Source organism: Neovison vison, chromosome 6 (genome assembly GCF_020171115.1).
Source record: "Neovison vison isolate M4711 chromosome 6, ASM_NN_V1, whole genome shotgun sequence".
NCBI classification, from domain to species: Eukaryota; Metazoa; Chordata; class Mammalia; order Carnivora; family Mustelidae; genus Neogale; species Neogale vison.
This window is the reverse complement of record NC_058096.1, coordinates 211680760-211699389: the sequence shown is the minus strand read 5'-3', so window position 1 is coordinate 211699389 and position 18630 is coordinate 211680760.

The following is an 18630-nucleotide window of genomic DNA, read 5'->3' as shown; positions in this document are numbered from 1 at the left end:
CCCCCATAACTACAATTACGTTTATACACATCTCCCTCCTCCCACTATACCAAAGTTCAAATATTTCTAACTCAGCCCAATGGGGAATAATATTTGTGAAATTAGCTTTCTGATTTTTATAATGAAGAATGTTTTACAGCAACTCCTTTTTGCAGCTGTCTTTGCTGCATTCTTACATCTTGCATTCTACCCAACAAGTACTGTGAAAAGTGGGGGAACAGAGTTTTGCCCTTGGATTAAATAGTGTGGAATTGCAGAGTATATGAGGAAGGAGAACCTTCTAAAACTTCTAGCTTTTCTTTCCTTTTATTTTTTTCCTTTGGTATTACAGGGAGATGCCCTTCACTCTGAAATTTTGGTAGGTAATTATCAGAGACCCCTTTTTAGCTTCCCCGATGTCTTCCCTTCTGGGGCACCAAGTTCTACTTTTAGTAGGTGCCCCCCTTTCTCTTGGAGATAATCACATCAATTGGTCTCTCATTCCAGGGGGATATGACCTAGAATCAATTTTGTCTTTGAGAAATGAGGTCACTCTCCTGGGGGAGGTGTCAGGAGACAGTGGGAAGCCCCAGGATAGCAGAAGAGGTTCTTCCTGGTTCTTCCCAGTCACCTCCTGCAAAGGTGCTGACCATATTGTTGGTAAGGGATAAGGACTGGTCCCTACAACTCTAGTCCCCATAAGTCCCTTGAAATGGTTCAGACAAAAGGTTGTCTTACAACAAATTCTGTAGTTTCTTTTCTGTCCCATTCAACTTGACCTCTAGGTACCATTTGAAATTATCAACCACCCAGAACTTGACTCTTTTCCCCTATATTCGTCACACCTTTCCCCTTTTGCCTCTAGTCTTGGTCCTTCAAGGGCTGGTTGTCTGCCATCCACCTGTCAAGTGTAGAGTTCTTCAGGTGAGTTAGGCAGCCTTGAAGATGGCTCCCAATAGTCTCTACCTTTTGGTCTTCATGCCTTATGTAATCTCCTCCCTTGGAGTGTGGGTTGGACCTCATGACACTTCTAACCACTAGAATTTGGCAAAAGTGATAAGACGCCACTTCTGAATTAAGTTATAAAGAGATCATGGCTTTTGTCTTGCTCATTCTTTCAAAAATGGAGAAGCCCACATGGCAAGGAACTGAGGGAGCCTCTGGCTATCAGCCAGCAATGACCTGAAGCCCCCAGTGCAACATCCCACGAGGAACTGAATTCTGCCAACAACCACATGAGTGAGCCTAGAAACACATTATTTCCCAGTCTAGGCTTGGGAAGGGAGTGCAGTGCCAGCTGACATCATGTCTTCAGATTGGTTAGAGACTGAACTAGTGGACCTAGCTAAGCCCTGATCCACAAAAACTCATTTAATAAATATGTTTTTTTAAAGCTGCTGAGTTTGAGATAATCTATTATATAGAAAGCTAACTAATACATTAGGCTTCCATCCTCCATTCTCTTCTCATTTCTCACCTTCTCCCTAGAAAAGCTTATTCACAGTGGATTCAGGTATTACTTGTTAGGTTAGGAAACTGTGGCTTTAGTCCAATGGGTAGATTCAGTGAGGCGAGCCTTAAGTTTAGAAGAGAATCCATATTTCTAACCATGATCTACAAGGTCCCAGTTCCTTACCACCTGGACCCTGTCCACATTTACTTTCCCATCTCCTGCCATTCTGTCTTCAAATTATGAGGGGTGAGCCATGCTAGTGCTCAGACTGTCCTCTCTGGAATGTTCTTTCCTCTCTGAGATATTCTCCTACATTTTTTATATGCTTTACTCTCTCTCTCATCCTTTATGTCTCTGGTCAAATATTATATCCTAATGGGAACTTCCTTGACTATCTGGTCTGAAGTATTACATAGCCATGCCACACTGGAACCCTCTGTCTCTTCATAGCACTTATCAGGTTGTGTTTGCCACCTCCCTTTCTAGATGTCAGCTCCTTGATGAGGATCTCATTGGTCTTAGTCATCACTGAATCCACTGTGCCATCTGGGTTCTTGGCACAGAGCAGGCAGGCCCTTAATACCTACTTGTTGAATGACTGAAAGATGATGGCCCTGCCACTCTTGGACATAATCCATTGCATGGAGCAACCAAAAGGACTTTGTGCTGCTTCTGCCATAGAAATTCCTGTTCTGGCCACTTAACTTCTAAGCATCCTTTTAATTTATAGGGGAATCCAAATTAAGGGAGAGGCAGGACTGTTGAAGGGTCTTACCTATTGTTGTAGGTTGAATTGTGTCCCCCCAAAGATATATCCTGACACCTGTGAATGTGACCTTACTTGGAAATAGGGTCTTAGCAGTCGTAATTAGTTGAGTTACCATAACCTCATGCCATGAGGTTATGTTGGAGTATGAGGGGCCCTTGATCTAATGACTGGCATCTTTATAGGAAGGCTATGTAAACATGTGGAGACAGACACTAGGCCCTGTAAAGAAGAAGGCAGAGACTGTCATGATGCTTCTACAAGCTGAGGAATGCTAAGGATTTCTGGCAACCCCTAGAAACTGGAAGAAGCAAGGAAGCCTCCTCTCCTAGAACATTTGGAGGAAGCATAGCCTTGCTAACACCAGCACTTGTTTTCAGACTTCTGGGCTCCAGAAGTATGGGAGAATATTGCTGTTATTTTAAGCCCCCCAGATTGTGGTAATTTGTTAAGGTATTCTAGAAAACTAATATAAGGGCATCTGACCCTTTATTCTGTGGTCCCCTGCCTACTCCTGATCTATCTCTATGTGGCATTCCTGGTCACTTGGGCACACTGCAAACATCTCTTCAGTGCTCAAAGTGCAGAATCAGAGAGGAACAGCCATTTCCTCTCCTGACTATCTGAGCTCACCTTGTTGCTGGGTTTCCCACTTTATTCCTCCCTCCCCTGTGCTCCCATCTCCTGCTGGGAATGTCTTTAAATGGAACCTTCCAGATTTCCCAAAGCAGCAAGCCTATGGATAGGGTCCACAAAGATATGTCTCCTGCGGTGCAGAGCAGGTTGGAAATAGTGGACTTGTGGGGAGGTCCACTAGAAATCTCTCTTTCCTAATGGATTCATTGACTTGACAAATATTTACGGAGTATCTGCCTTGTCACGCACTAGGCTGAGATAAGAAAAGAGCGACAAGACAAAGTCCCGTTTCTTGTGGAGCTTCTCATCAGTAAAGGAGACAGAACATGAAGAACTAAAGGAAACCACCAAGATCATGGCAGATAGACATGTAATTGCTTAAGAGATATGACAAATAATAATATTACCATAATCATCATTATAGACAGGACAACAAACTGCCGAAATGACATGATTTTAATGCTCTTTATTGTGGCAAAATATATGTGGCATAAACTTTACTATTGTAACCAATTTTAAGTGTGTAGTTTAGTGGCATTAAGTAAATTCACACTGTTGTGCAACACTCACCACCATCCATCTCCAGAATTTTTTGTCTTACAAAATGGAACTCTTTCCCTTTTAAACATTAGCTCTCCATTCCTCCCCCTCCCCTACCCCCAGCTTCAGAAACCACCATCCTATTATCTGTCTCTATGAATCTGATTACTCTAGGTACTTCATGCAAGTGGAACCATACAGCACTTGTGTTTTTGTGACTGGTTTATTTCACACAGCATAATGTCCTCAAGGTTCATTCATGTAGCATATCAGCCGGATTCTAATTTTGAATCAGGAAAATTATCCCCACCAACATTTTGGTGAAAGTAATGAAAAAACTTTTTCATTATGTAATGAAAGTAATGCACCAACATTTTAATGGTGATAAGGATTAGGATTCTACACTTTCTGCATTTATTTTTTATTTTTTAAAGATTTTATTTATTTATTTGACAGAGAGAGACACAGCAAGAGGGGGAGCACAAGCAGGAGGAGTGGGAGAGGTAGAAGCAGGCTTCCTGCTGAGCAGAGAGCCCGATGCGGGTCTCATCCAAGGGCCCTGGGATTATGACCTGAGCTGAAGGCAGAAGCTTAATGACTGAGCCATCCAGGTGCCCCTACACTTTCTTTATTTAAACAATTCTGTGCAATGAACATGCATGGCCTTGATCATAAAAAAAATCTAAAATTTCTGCTCTCTGTTCCTTCTCTCTTCCCTGTCAATGGTACTGCTTTACAATGTTTTCCCAGCTTTTCAATTTTCCACTGAGGTCACTTCTGCCACAGTCTACTCCCGAGGCCTGCCTGCTTATTTATATTTTATATTCTTGAGTTGAGATGGCTAATTTTATGAATTTATTTTTTATTGAGATAGAATTGACACACACAGTAGTTCCCCCTTTTACCCAAGGTTTTGTTTTTGATGGTTTCAGTTACCCTCAGTCAACCAAGTTCTGGAAGCAGATGACCCTCCTTCTGACATATTGTCAGAAATGTCTAATGCTATGTCACAATGCCTGCATCATTCCCCTCACTTAATATCATCATGTAGGCATTTTGTCATCTCACATCATCACAGTAGAAGGATGAGCCCAGTACGCTTAAGATATTTTGAGAGGGGGGGGAGAGAGCAAGAACGTTCACACAAATATCATTGCAGTATATTGTTATAATATTCTATTTTAGTATTAGTTAGTGTTAATCTCTTACTGTGCCTAAATTATAAGTTGAACTTTATCATAGGTGTGTGTGTATAGGAAAGAACATAGTGTATATAAGGTTGGGTACTATTTGGGATTCAGGCATGTGTAGGAAGTCTTGGAACTCTCCCCCCAAGATAAGGGGGGACTACTTTAACATTGTGTAAGTTTAAAATGGACAATGTGGTGGTTCAGTGTATTTATATATTGCAATATGCTTTCTACCATCGCATTAGCTAAGGCTTCCACCATGTCACATTTCTTTTTTGTGATGGGAAAAATTAAGATCTAGATTCTCAGCAACTTGGAAGTTTCTAGTACAATATTGTTGTCCATAATCTTTATGCTGTGCATTACCTCTCCAGGACTTATTTATCCATGTCTATGTATTTTGCTACTGTTTTTCCTAAATGCCTTTCTAGTGGGAACTCTCAGCAGGAAGCAGATGCACACTCAAACTGGGTACTGTGATGACTGTTTGGTAAAGGGGCGGTGGGGAGGGGATAAGGATGGTGCAGGAGCCTGGAGCTAGCAGCGCCTGGGCAGAAGCAGAGAAAGAGGAGGGAGCATTTAGTGCCAGGATTCAGAGGGGTCACCTCCCAGGACCCATAATCTAGGATCTAGGGGTACAGCCATCCTCAGTGAGTTTGTGGGGAGGAACCTGGGGAGAAAATATCCTGAGCTCATGCTCCTCCAGCCCTCTCACCTCCTGCAAGGACTCCCTTTGCCTGAACCCAACCAGAAGCCAGAGAGAAAGGCAGCCTGTTGGTGTGATCCATAAGTGTCCTAGGACACAGAATAAGGGGAGGACAGAGAGTGTTTCTAAAAGCCAAGAACTCCAGAGTTCTGCAGTGCTGCTCCTCAATCAGCGAGAGCTCTGAGGGCAGGACCATGCTTCCCTTCTCAGCATAACGCTGGTATAAAACAGATGTTCCCAAATGCTGAATAAACATTCAAGAACCAGAAGGAGACTAATTTTTAAAATTGTAAAATATATACAACATGAGATTTTACCACCGTAACCATTTTTTTTTGCAGCTTTATGGAGATATAATTTACATATAACATTGTGTAAGTTTAAGGTGAATGATGTGTTGATTTGGTACATTTGTATATTGCAAAATATTTATCACCATAGCCCTTGTAACCATTTTGAAGTCATAAATCGGTGGTTTTAAGTTCATTCACCACGTTGTGCCACCATTACCACTATCTAGCTCCAGAACTATCTAGTTTTCATCACCCCAAAAAGAAAACCTTGCAAACATTAGTAGTCACTCCTTATTCCCCACTCCTTCCAGCCCCCAGCAACCACTAATCTGTTTTCTATCTTTATGGATTTACCTATTCTGAATATCTCATATAAATACAAATGCAGAATGAATTGGGAGGGGAAAGGAAACTTATTCCCTCATCTCTTTCTTCTTCCCCCCCATAAAATTCTGCTTGTGGTTTTAGTCACTTGCATATCAGGCCACTCCGGTAGTAGGAAGGGTGGGTTTCAGAGAAGGAGGACCTGACCTTCCTCTTCCTTTTCCTCAGTTCCCTCTGGGGCCCTGGGAATGATGGGGAAGCTGCTAGCTGATAATGAGACCCCCTCTCCCTTAATGACTCTGGGGGCTGCGGGGATGCCGCAGGCCAGTTCTGCCCTAATTAATTAATAGGGAGCGCTTCCCACAGAGGAATTAGCCTGGATTCTTCCATCTCAGGCTCCTCTTGGCTCATCCCCTGCACAGGCCCCACCCCACAGCATGGGCAGTCATCTGGGATGGCTTGGGGATGCTCCTAGCCTGGTCTGCCCACCTCATGCTAGAATCAGAGCTGAAGCCACTTGTCAGAGAGAACCTGGGCTCAACTTCTGGTCCCATCACTTATTGATATTGATAATATGGGCGGTGACTTAACCTCTTTGAGCCCCTTCTACATCTATAAAAGGGAGCCACCAGCCTTAGGCTTACTGAGAAAATGGGAGACTCTGGGGCCAGGGCCAGGGTGAGGAGAGTGAGGCACTTGTTGGAGGCATGAAAATGTAAGGGAGTGCCCTAACATTCTGCAGTTAAGAGAAATGATGCTGGAATATTTTATTGGAATATTAACTTTGAAAGGTGTTAGATATGTTTATGGCCTTGATGGTGATGGTTTCATGGGTGTCTACTTATTCCCAAACTCATCAAGTTATACACATTAAAGATAATCAGCCCTTTACATGTCAATTATGTTTCAATAAAATGGTTAAAGAAAGAAATGAAAAAGGCAATGAAAGATTGACGCTGTGTTTACCTAATTTCAAAACAGCGAAATACATCAGATTTCTTTTTTTCTTCATGAGTATTCTTTGGAGATATAGTTATGTTGTATTTTCTGAGTTCAGAGGTAAGATAGATATTCTCCTATAAAAAAGATAAATAATATTCCAGTATCAATAATTCATCCCTCCCCCCCAAAATTCAGTGGAAAAATTCATAGTGAGCAAAACATAAAAAAAGACAGCATTAGCAAGAGTGTTGAGCCAAGCCATATGGTAGCCTGAGCAGGAGAAAAAAAAATCAAGAATTCTGATCCTGTCTTTATTTGGAAAGTTGATATTTTGCTCATCGTGAATTGGCATTCGCTTTGGTTTTTCAAAATTTTGTGTTGAAATGCTATTTATCTGAAATACTGAGTTTTGGGTACCACTTTTCTTTTTATTCAGGTGGAGTTCATACCACAGAAAATTAACCATTTCAAAGAGTACAGTGCAGCAGCCCTTAGCACATTCACAATGTTGTGCAACCATCATCTCTATCCTATTTAGTTCTGGAACATTTTCATCCCCCAAAGGACATCCGTACCCGTCCGCAATCACTCCCCATCCTGCCTTACCAGTGCGTTAGCCTGTCCTTTAACGGGGCAACAGCAATGGTGACTGACAGCTGCTACCACATCAGCATGAACCAAGTTAGCCGCATCAAACTGTGCCGAGTCCTTCTGTTCTTCACCGACTCGCTCATGGTTCAGAAAACAAAAGCCATTATTTTATTGATGAAGCAATAAAAACTATGTATTTTACTAAACCTCAACTCTTGAGTGCATGCCTTCATTTTTTCTGATTTTAATGTTTTTTTAAAAAAGACTTTTGTTTCATTTATTTTTATTTCTTAAAGATTTTAAAATTTATTTTAGACAGAGAGAAAAATGAAAGAGTGCAGGTTGTGAAGGCAGAGGAGAGAGAGTCTCAAGCAGACTCCACGTTAAGCATGGAGCCCAAGGTGGGGCTCGATCTCATGATCCTGAGATCAGCCCAAACCAAGAGTTGGGGTGGGGGTGCTCAACTGATTGCACCACCCAGGCACCCCCAGACTTTTGTTTTAACAGTTTTACATTCACAGTGAAATGGAGCAGAAGATACAGAGATTTCTCATATGTCCTCTGCCCTCGCGCACACACAGCCTCCCCATCATCAACAACCCCCACCAGAGCAGAGCATTTTCTGTAACTGATGAACCCCCATGGACACACCATTATCGCTCAGAGTCCACAGTTTACGTTAGGGGTTGTGCTTGGTGTTGTACATCCTGTGGGTTTGGACAAATGTAGAATGACATGTATCCACCATTACACTCTCAGACAGGGGGGTTTCCTTCCTCTGTGCTCCACTAATTCTTCCCTCCTTTTTCCCTCCCCACTGCCAAACACTGATCTCACTGACTCTGTAGTTTTGCTTTTTCCCGAATGTCATAGTTGGAATCACACAGTATGCAGCCTTTTCAGATTGGCTTCTTTTACTTAGTAATATGCTTTTACGTTTCCTCTGTGCCTTTTCATGACTTGAGAGCTTATTTCTTTACAATGTTGAATAATATTCCATTGCCTTGATGGACCACAGTTTAACTATTTGCCTACTGAAGGACATCTTGGTTGCTCCTGAGTTTTGGCAGTTATGAATAAAGCTGCTATGCCCATCTGTGTGCAGGTTTTTGCATAGACATAAGCTTTCAACTCCTTTGGGTAAATATCATAGAGTGCCATTACTGGACAGTATGGTAAGAGGATGTTTAGTTTTGTAAGAAGCTGCCAAACTATTTACTAAATGCTGTATCAGATCATGTCTTTTTACTATTCTGTAGGATGAAACGGAAAGTGTGCATAAAGCATTTTTCTGCATGCTGAATTACTATGGTAGCTGTCTCCAGGAAAATACACCTGCATCATTGTTTGATTTGCAAGCTGAAACAGCTACTTTTTAAATGGGATACCATTTTTAGATATACAAACCTGTTACCCTGAGATCGATATTATTTGACAGACATTCTTCACAAAAGTGAAAGACAGGGGCCTGTCACTTCAAGCAAAGCAACTGACAGTATTTTTTTTATACCAGTGATAATGTTTGAGCTTTTAAGTGAAAACTGGAATTTTGAAAAATCTGTATTTACCACAGTGATCTTGACACTGATGTTTAAAGGCCTTTCTTTTCTTTCTTTCTTTTCTCTCTTTTAAAAAAAAAGACTTTATTTATTTGAGAGAGAGAGTGAGTGAGAGAAAAAGCACAAGTTAGGGGAATGAGAGAGGGAAAAGCAGATTCCCTGTTGAGCAGGGAGCTGAACAGGGATCATAACCTGAGCCTAAGGCAGATGCTTAACCATCTGAGCTACCCAGGGGCCCCTAAAGACTTTTTTCGTGAGACTGGTGGTCATACTAAACAACTGTGACTTTTAGATATTGAATAATGAAATGTGTTCATATTCAGAAAATCTGTGTAACTCAATGAACTTGTTCTTTTCAAATGTCTAGTGCATGATTTTCAAAATCATGCGTGGGTAAAAGATGTCATTCAATGTATTTTAATGTTAATAGAGTAGAAAATGTTCACTGGCAGTCTCAGATCTCACACTGCAACTATCCTTTAAGAAACTAAGACATTGGGTGCTTAGTCATCAAGCGTCTGCCTTTGGCTCAGGTCATGATCCCAGGGTTCTGGGATTGAGCCTGCATTGGGCTCCCTGATCAGCAGGAAGCCTGCTTCTCCCTCTCCCACTCCCCCTGAGTGTGTTCCCTCTCTCGCTGTGTGTTTGTCAAATAAATAAATAAAATCTTTTAAAAAAAGAAACTAAGACATTTTGAGGGACCCCTGGATAGCGCAGTTAAGCGTCTGACTCTTGGTTCCAGCTCGGGGTCCTGAGATTGAGCCCCACTTTGAGCTCCACACTCTGTAGAGAGTCTGCTTAAGATTCTCTCTCCATCCATTCCCCATCCCTCTCTCTCTCAAACAAATAAATAAATCTTAAAACAAACAAACAAAAAAGAAACTAAGGGGAGCCTGGGTGGCTCAGTCAGTTAAGCGTCTGTCTTCAGCTCAGGTCATTGTCCTGGGGTCCTGGGATCAAGCCCTGCATCAGGCTCCCTGCTCAGTGGGGTGTCTGCTTCTCTTTCTGGCCCTCCCCCATCTCATGTTCTGTGTTTCTCTCACTTGCTCAAATAAATAAACACAATCTTAAAAAAAAAAAAGAAGCCAAGGCATATAAAATTTTGGTGTATTCTCAAAGAATAGTCACAAGTATCTGAAAAATTGATTAAAATATTCTCCTTTATAAGGGCCGCCTGACTGGCTCAGTGGGTTAAGCTTCTGCCTTCAGCTGGGTTTATGATCTCGGGGTCCTGGGATAGAGCCCTGCGCCGGACTTTCTGCTCAGCGGGGAGCCTGCTTTCCCCTTTCTCTCTGTCTGCCTCTCTGCCTATTTGTGATCTCTGTCAAACAAATAAATGAAATCTTTAAAAAAATTCTTTTTCCAATTACCTGTCCATGTGAAGTTAAGTTTTCTTCATACACTTCAACTAAAACAGCACATCATGACAGATTCAAGGCAGAAGATACACATTCTCATTATTCAAGATTATTCAAGATTCTCATTATTAATAACTAATAATAATGAGAATCTTATTCGAGATTCTCATTATTCAAGACAGTTTTGTTCTATAAAGTTACTGCAAATACTGAATTAGTGAATACTGAGCCACTGCCGTCAGGGAGAAATACTGGGTTAGGTTTCCACAAGCCTGTGTCACATTTTTTACAACCAACCATTCACCAGTCAAGCTTAACTCTGTTTTATGTGTGTTTCTGTGTAAAGACACCTTATTTAACATATGCTGTTGGTTTGTTAACGTTGAATTCACAACCAACAGCACTGTAACTCATGCCAAGTGAAGCTCTTCTAGCATAGGTTTCTCAGTGAGGCACACCACAGCCTTCTTGTGCTAACCAACCATAGACAGTACTCAGCACAACGCTTTAGGCCATTTTATTTTATTTTATTTTTTTTTCAAGTTGGTAGAATTTATTTGCTTCTCTAATTCATTATTTTTTTCCAATTTATTTATTTTCAGAAAAACAGTATTCATTATTTTTTCACCACACCCAGTGCTCCATGCAAGCCGTGCCCTCTAGAATACCCATCACCTGGTACCCCAACCTCCCACCCCCCCGCCACTTCAAACCCCTCAGACTGTTTTTCAGAGTCCATAGTCTCTCATGGTTCACCTCCCCTTCCAATTTACCCAAATTCCCTTCTCCTCTCTAACGCCCCTTGTCCTCCATGCTATTTGTTATGCTCCACAAATAAGTGAAACCATATGATAATTGACTCTCTCTGCTTGACTTATTTCACTCAGCATAATCTCTTCCAGTTCCCGTCCATGTTGCTACAAAAGTTGGGTATTCATCCTTTCTGATGGAGGCATAATACTCCATAGTGTATATGGACCACATCTTCCTTATTTTAGGCCATTTTAAACAGCAAAATCAATAAAGAGCACACAAATGTGAAAAACACAGTACTAAATAGACTGTAAAAAGGACATCTTCTACTGCACAGCATCTGAAACACGAAGGCAGAACACAGCCCTGTTCAGCTTCAGCTGGGAACGTGCCTGCCAGCCAGTTCAAATTTTGTATCTCTGTAAGCATGTCTGCTAATGGCCACAAAGTGCCACAGGTATTGATTTTGGGGTCATATAGAAGTTTAAGTGAATGGGTGACTTGTAAATATGAAATCCTCACATAATGAGGATTGACTGTATGAGAATCCCTTCCTTCCTTCCTTCTTCTTCTTCTTTAAAGATTTTATTTATTTATTTGTCAATGAGAGAGTACAAGCAAGGGGATCGGCAGGCAGAACAGACAGAGGGAGAAGCAGGCTCCCCCATGAGCAGAGAGCCCGATGTGGGACTCGATCCCAAGACCCTGGAGTCATGACCTGAGCTGAAGGCAAATGCTTAAACGACTAACCACCCAGGCGTCCCTCCCGCTTTCTATTAAGTGAGATACTAAAGCAATTTGCAAAAGTGTAAAACGTTACTTGTCTTCTCATAATTTTTTCTTGTGTTGGAAAATATAATTATTTTTCATAGAATATGCTATTTTTTAATCAAAATTGATTCATTTCTCTTATAGGTGTAGTTAGAATTATCACAGATGGACAGATTAATAGTGCAAATCCATTATACTCAAAAACTATCTTTTTGGAAGTGGAGATCTTCAAAAGACAGAGGAGCTCACTGAAACCAGTTAAACATCAACTAATGTCAGAAACCCTGTTATTAATTATTTTTGCATTAAACAATAGGGTCCCAGGGAATAGATACATTCCTTGAAAGGGGATTAGCCTTTTTAAAATTTATTTTTATTAACATGTAATGTATTATTTGCTTCAGGGGCACAGGTCTGTGAATCATCAGTCTTACAAACAGAATATGCTATTTAGATGAACATATAATGAGTTTATTTTAGGTTAAGATGAATAAGTAAATATTTTAAAAGCTTTCCCAGCCTTAACTTCTAATACAGTGAAGATGGATAATTATAATACACAGATGAAAACTTTTCAATGTCCCATGATATTTTTAATCAACAGACACACTTTCTTAGAAGAGTTTTGGATTTACAGAAAAATTGAAAACATGGTACAGAGAATTCCCATATTCCTCCTCAATGATTTCCCCTCTCCTCTATTAGTATGATACATTTATTTCAATTAGGCAGCCAATATTGATACATTATTATTAAAGTCCACATTCTGTGGAAATGTCCTTAGTTTTCCCCCTAGTATCCTTTTTCTGTTCTTGGAGCCCCTGTGGGACTCACATTTCATGAGGCTACTCTTTGCTGTGACAGTGTCTCAGACTTTCCTTATGTTTGATGGCTTGACATTTTTGAGGAGTACTAGCTCAGTATATCATAGGATGCCCCTCTATTGGAATTTGATTTTTTTGAAGGTATGATTAGACTGTGGTTTTGAGTTTTGGAGATCCACTGTAATTGTTAAAAGTGTTTTAAAAAAAGGGAGGTGCCTGGGTGACTCAGTTGGTTAAGCAACTAACTTGATTTTGGCTCAGGTTGTGATTTCAGGGTTGTGATCCCAGGGTCAAGGGATAGAGCCCCACTTTGGGCTCCGCACTGAGCATGGAGCCTGCTTTAGATTCTCCCTCTCTCCCTCTGCTCCCCACTCACGCTCTCTCTCTCTCTCTCTCAAAAAAAAAAAAGAGTGTAAAGAGGTTCTGAGAATCAACCATTTCAGAACTTCTCCAATTTAGTTATTATTTTGTGTAAAAGAGCAAGGGGTGCTCTGTCTTCTTCCCTGCTCAATCCCCCTTCTAGCACAGCCTAGCCTCCCCATGGACACAAGATAAATACTTGTGGAGTGAATGACTACAAAGGCAGGAGCTGGCTCAGGCTCAGAGACCAGAATCTTCCTGCACAGCCCCTGACAGAAAAAGAGGGAGGGGGGAGAGTTCAGGGAGGAGTTGCAGGTGTGGTCCAGGAGAACCTGTCACCTAGGGCAGGGGCTTAACCTTAGCTACACACTGAAATCACTCAGGGAGCATGAAAACACGCTGATGCCTGATCCCCACACAGGGACACTAATGGAATTGGTCTAGGGTGCCATTTGGGCATCAGAATTTTTAAAAGATCCCCTCGTAATCACCAGGTACAGCTAAGTTTGAGAACCACCTATCTGGGGGAGGGGTGCTACTGTCAAGGAGGAGAGTAGGGTAGTATAGAGAAAGAGCTAGAACTCAGGAGGTTGCTCCCTGCCTGTGTGACTTTGGGAAAGTTACTGAACCTCTCTGAAAGGCTTTCCCTTCATCAAATGGGGGTAGTGGTATCTACTTCAGAGGGGTGTGTAGATTAACTATAAGCAAAAGAGCCTGCCTAGGCTAGGAAGCTCCCAACAGTTGTTCGATAACAACAACAGCAGTAACAAACATATACTGATTTTTATGACCTGTGGGGCTGAGACCTCAGCTCTTGAAAAGGGCAGTTAGCTTTCAGGAGAGGCAGAGGGGGCTTGGAATCGAACAAATCGGTGTCGTTTGAGAAGAAACGCACGATCAACTTTGCCAGGTGTACTCTAAAGACAGCAAAGAATAATATTAATTACAACAATACAGGAATTATTCGTCTCCCATCTGTACGATGCTTCATGGGGCTCGCAGCATTTCCACACTCACGCGCTCGAATTTTTCTCAGCTTTAATTTTCTGTGGGGTCGGCCAAGTAATCTCCGTTGTTTAAATAAGGCCAAGCTCAAAGAGGGAGAGGGGCTGGCTCAAGGGCACACAGCGGCCAAGAGGCCAAGGCCCGGCTGTGTGCGGGAAGGGAGAAGCAGGACCACGGAGCCCACGTGGCGGCGGGGGCACCTGGAGGGTGGCCCCCGCGTCTGGCCCAGACCTCCTCGCGGGATGCGGGTCCGGGCCCAGCGGTACCGGGGCGGGTCCCGCAGCTCTTCCGGGACTTTCGGGCCTCGGCGGGGGCGGCGGGGGGAGGAGGCGCGGCTCCGAGGCGGGGGCGGGGGCGGGGGCGGGATGCGGGAGAGCACACCCACCTCGCTCAGCCCAGGATCCCCCTCCCTCCCCACACGCGCCGTGCCCTTCCTCCCGCGCTGCGGCTGAGCCTGGGCTCGGCGCGGGGGAGGCGGGGGGCATCCCGGAGGGGATCCCGCCCCCCCCCTCCCCCGGCCGCCCCGCGCCCCCGCACCCACGTGAGCGCAGGGCCAGCCGGAATCCCACCCGCTGCACAGCGCGTCCCGGCTTCGCGCCGGTGCCTCCGCCGTCCTGTCCCCGCGCCAGCTCGGCGCCGTCCCTGGCGGCTTCCTGCTGCTCCGGCCCGGCGCTTCGCCGGGCTCCGGCACCTGCATCCGGGCGCAGCGAGCAGGCCGAGGCGCAGGCAGGCCGCCCCCGCCGCTCCGGGAGCGGGTGAGTGGGGACACCGGGGCTCCGCTCGGCCAGGGGCTTTGGGGTCGGGGCGGGCGGGATCCGAGGTGGGCTTGGTCCACCCTGGGGTCAGGCGGGTGGGGCGCCCCTGCGTCCGCGTTCCCAGCTCCCGGCCGCCTTTGTCTCTGCTGCCCCTCCGCATGATCGCCGCCGCTCGTCAGGTCGCCTTGGTGAGTTTCCTACCATCTTAGCCATTCATTACCTGTGGGCTCATTACCCATCTCCCTCCTCCTCATCCCATCTCTCTCTCAGTTCGTGGGCAGGTTTCCATCTCTGTGCGTGATGCTTCCTCCATTTCCAGGGCTCTGCTCCCATCCCCATCAGGGTGTTTAATTCCTCCAACTCCGGACAGACTGACTGTGACCGAGACTTTGGCCGCCGTTACACCGGTGGTGGGTGGGAAGTTGTGTGTGTGGTGGCGGTGGTGGTGCTGTGTGTGTGGGAGGCTGAATTTATGAGTGGCTCGCCTTCCTAGAGAGGTATGTGGGCTGGGTGCTTAAATGTGGGAAGGAATTTGAATGTCTGAAGTTTTGTGTCTGGAGTCCCAAGTTTGTGTGTGTGTGTGTGTGTGTGTGTGTGTGAGAGAGAGAGAGAGAGAGAGAGAGAGAGAACTCTGTGGCTCTCGGTGTATGGAGTTTCATTTAGGAAGAGGAATTGTTCAGGGTCTTGAAGGTGTGTGTGGGGTTGTATGTCTGATGGTGTGCATGAAAGTGTGTATGTTTGTGTGTGTAGGGATTGTATGGCCGACACTGTAGGAGTCGGGGTTGCATTTCTTTCTTTTTTTTTTTTTTTTAAAGATTTTATTTATTTATTTGAGAGAGAGAGACAGTGAGAGAGAGCATGAGCGAGGAGAAGGTCAGAGAGCGAAGCAGACTCCCCATGGAGCTGGGAGCCCGATGTGGGACTCGATCCCGGGACTCCAGGATCACGCCCTGAGCCGAAGGCAGTCGTCCAACCAACTGAGCCACCCAGGCGTCCCCGTGGTTGCATTTCTGAAGGTGTGCATGGGCTTGTGTGTCTGAAGAGTTCTGTGTGTGTGACTGTATGTCTGTGCGGTGGTATTTGTGTCAATTGCACACAGAGGTGTGTGAGACTGTGCGTTTGAAGCTGTGCGTGATATGTTATGTATGTGATTTCTCTCCTCTCTTTCCTTCCCCCATTCACTCCTCTGGCCAGCAGAGTGTTGAGATAAAATGTAGAGGAAGCATACATTTGCCCACTGAGCTTGCTTTGGTTTTAGGATGTAGAGGCCCTTCCTTTCTTTCCTTTGGCTCCAAGGGAGGGGTGGCCATCCCATCTTATTGCATCGCAAAATCAAGGATGGGGAAACAAGGTGAGAGACCCATCCTGAGCTCCTGCAGACTGGGGACACTTGAAGGGTCACTTCCCAGACAGCAAGTCTAAAAAAAAAAAAAGAAAGAAAAAAAAAAAAGAAAAAGAAAACAACAACAAAAACCAGGGTCAAGAGAATGCCTAGGACCAGGAGAGACTGGAAAAGAGAGAACCCAGGGTTCAGTGTTTGTCTCTGCCCTCAGCTGTGTGTCTGTTGGGTTTCTGCTTTATATCAACCCCAGTTAATCTCTATTTTGTGCCCACCAGGCGCTGTTCTAAGCATCATGTGAATTGGGCCAGCCAAGCCACACAAAAGTGACCAGTTCCATCAAGGTGGAGGGAGATTTGAAATACAGAGCTCAAGTATGCTCTTCTGTTAGGACAGGGACTAGCAAATTTTGTCAGTGAAGGGCCAGAGAGATTGTACTGTGGCCCACACACTCTCTGTCCCAACACCCCTGCTCAGATGTTGTAGTACAAAAGTAGCCATAGGCAACACGTAAGAAATGAGTATGGCTCTGTGCCAATAAAATTACTTATACAAGCAAGCAGTGGGCTGGATTTGGCTCTCAGACTATGGTTTGTCCATTTCTGCAATACGCTGTACTGCTTCTTGTCAGGAAGAGAAAGGAAGGAGACAAAACTAGTTCTGGACCCTTTGTGGCTAGTTGGGATCTCAGCTGAACACTACCTGGGGACCCACAGGTAATTCTGTGCTACTGCTTGGTGACTGGGAACGTGCATTCTAGAGAGAGGGAGGAATTATGAGTTTCCTATGTAGTCTGTGGTTCCAAATCTGGGATTTTTCACTGCAAGGTGAGAATCAGTGAAACTATGGTTTCAGTGATGGACCCATTTGGAGCAGGACCCCAACTGGGGTTTAGCATTGAGAGTGGGGGCTTGGACCTGGAGGGGGCAGGGCCTGAAGAGTAGAGGCAGGTGTCCCATGCTTTGGATATGGGGGACCAGAAAAAGGCAAGGAAGACAGTGGCCCCAGAAAAGTGACCGCACAGCCAGTGGCAGAAAAAAAAAAAATCCAGGGGTCTACCTACTGGTGGAACTGAGACTTCCCTCAGACTCCCATATTCCATATTCCCCGACCTGGGTGAAGTTCAGCACAGAAACAATATTGACTGCCTTCTTTTGGCTTGGAGAGTTTTTTAAGAACCAAATAAGTCTGGTGTATTTGTCAGGAAACAAAACAATAGAAAAGCAGAACTGGAAAGATATGAGCAAAGTTAACGGGAATCAGTAAGAATGATGTAGTAACACTCAGGGACCAGCAAGAGTGGGGGCGGGGAAAGGGGCGGGACCAGCAGGGAGGAAGGGAGGGAGGAGGACAGGGCCAGAGCGGTGGCTGAAACAAAGGATTGTGTTTCTGTTTTAGTTGAAACATATTTGACATGTAACATTGTATAAGTTTAAAGTGTGTACCATGTTGTTTTGATACATTTATATATTGTAATATGATTGTCATTGTAGCAATAGCTCCTCTATCTGGTCAGGGCAGCCAAGAACACCCAACAGGGAAAGGATGGTCTCTTCAACAGGTGTTGGGAAAACTAGATAAAAACATAGAAAATGAAATTGGACCCCTATTTTATACTACTCAGAAAAATTAACTTGAAATGGATCCAAGCCTTAAACTTAAGACCTGATACAATAAAACTCCTAGAAGACAAGGTAGGGAAGAAGCTCCTTGACATTGGGCTTGGCAAAGATTTTTTGCATGTAACACCAAAAGCATAAAAAAAAAGCAAAAATAAACCAGTGAGACCACATCACACTAAACACTGCATAGTTAAAGGAAATGAAAAGGCAACCTACAGAATGGGAGACATTTTTTTGTAAACCACGTATCAGATAAGAGGTTAATATCCTAAATATATAAAGAACCCATACAACTCAATAATAAACAACAATCTGATTAACAAATGGACAGAGGGGGACACCTGGGTGGCTCAGTTGGTTAAGCAGCTGCCTTCGGCTCAGGTCATGATCCCAGCGTCCTGGGATCGAGTCCCACATCGGGCTCCTTGCTCGGCAGGGAGCCTGCTTCTCCCTCTGCCTCTGCCTGCCTCTCTGTCTGCCTGTGCTCGCTCGCTCTCCCTCTCTCTCTGACAAATGAATAAATAAAATCTTAAAAAAAAAAAACAAATGGACAGAGGAACTAAATAGACATTTTTTCAAAGAAGGCATCCAAATAGCCAATAGATACATAGGACTGACAGGAGACTGAGGCAGAGGAACGCAACCTTGGCTGAACAGGGCTGCGGCAGGGAGAATGCTGCTCCCACCAGCCATTCTGCTGCTTCCCACTGGTCAGACCAAAAGTGGAGCCAGTGGGCAAGGGATTTTGGGCAGTGTGGTCAACTGTTTGCCTGAAGTGAATCTACAGGGTCAACAGAATTCCCAGGTTGCCTGGAATATGGACATTATCACACTTTTTTTCCCCCCCTGTGAGATCATTGCAGG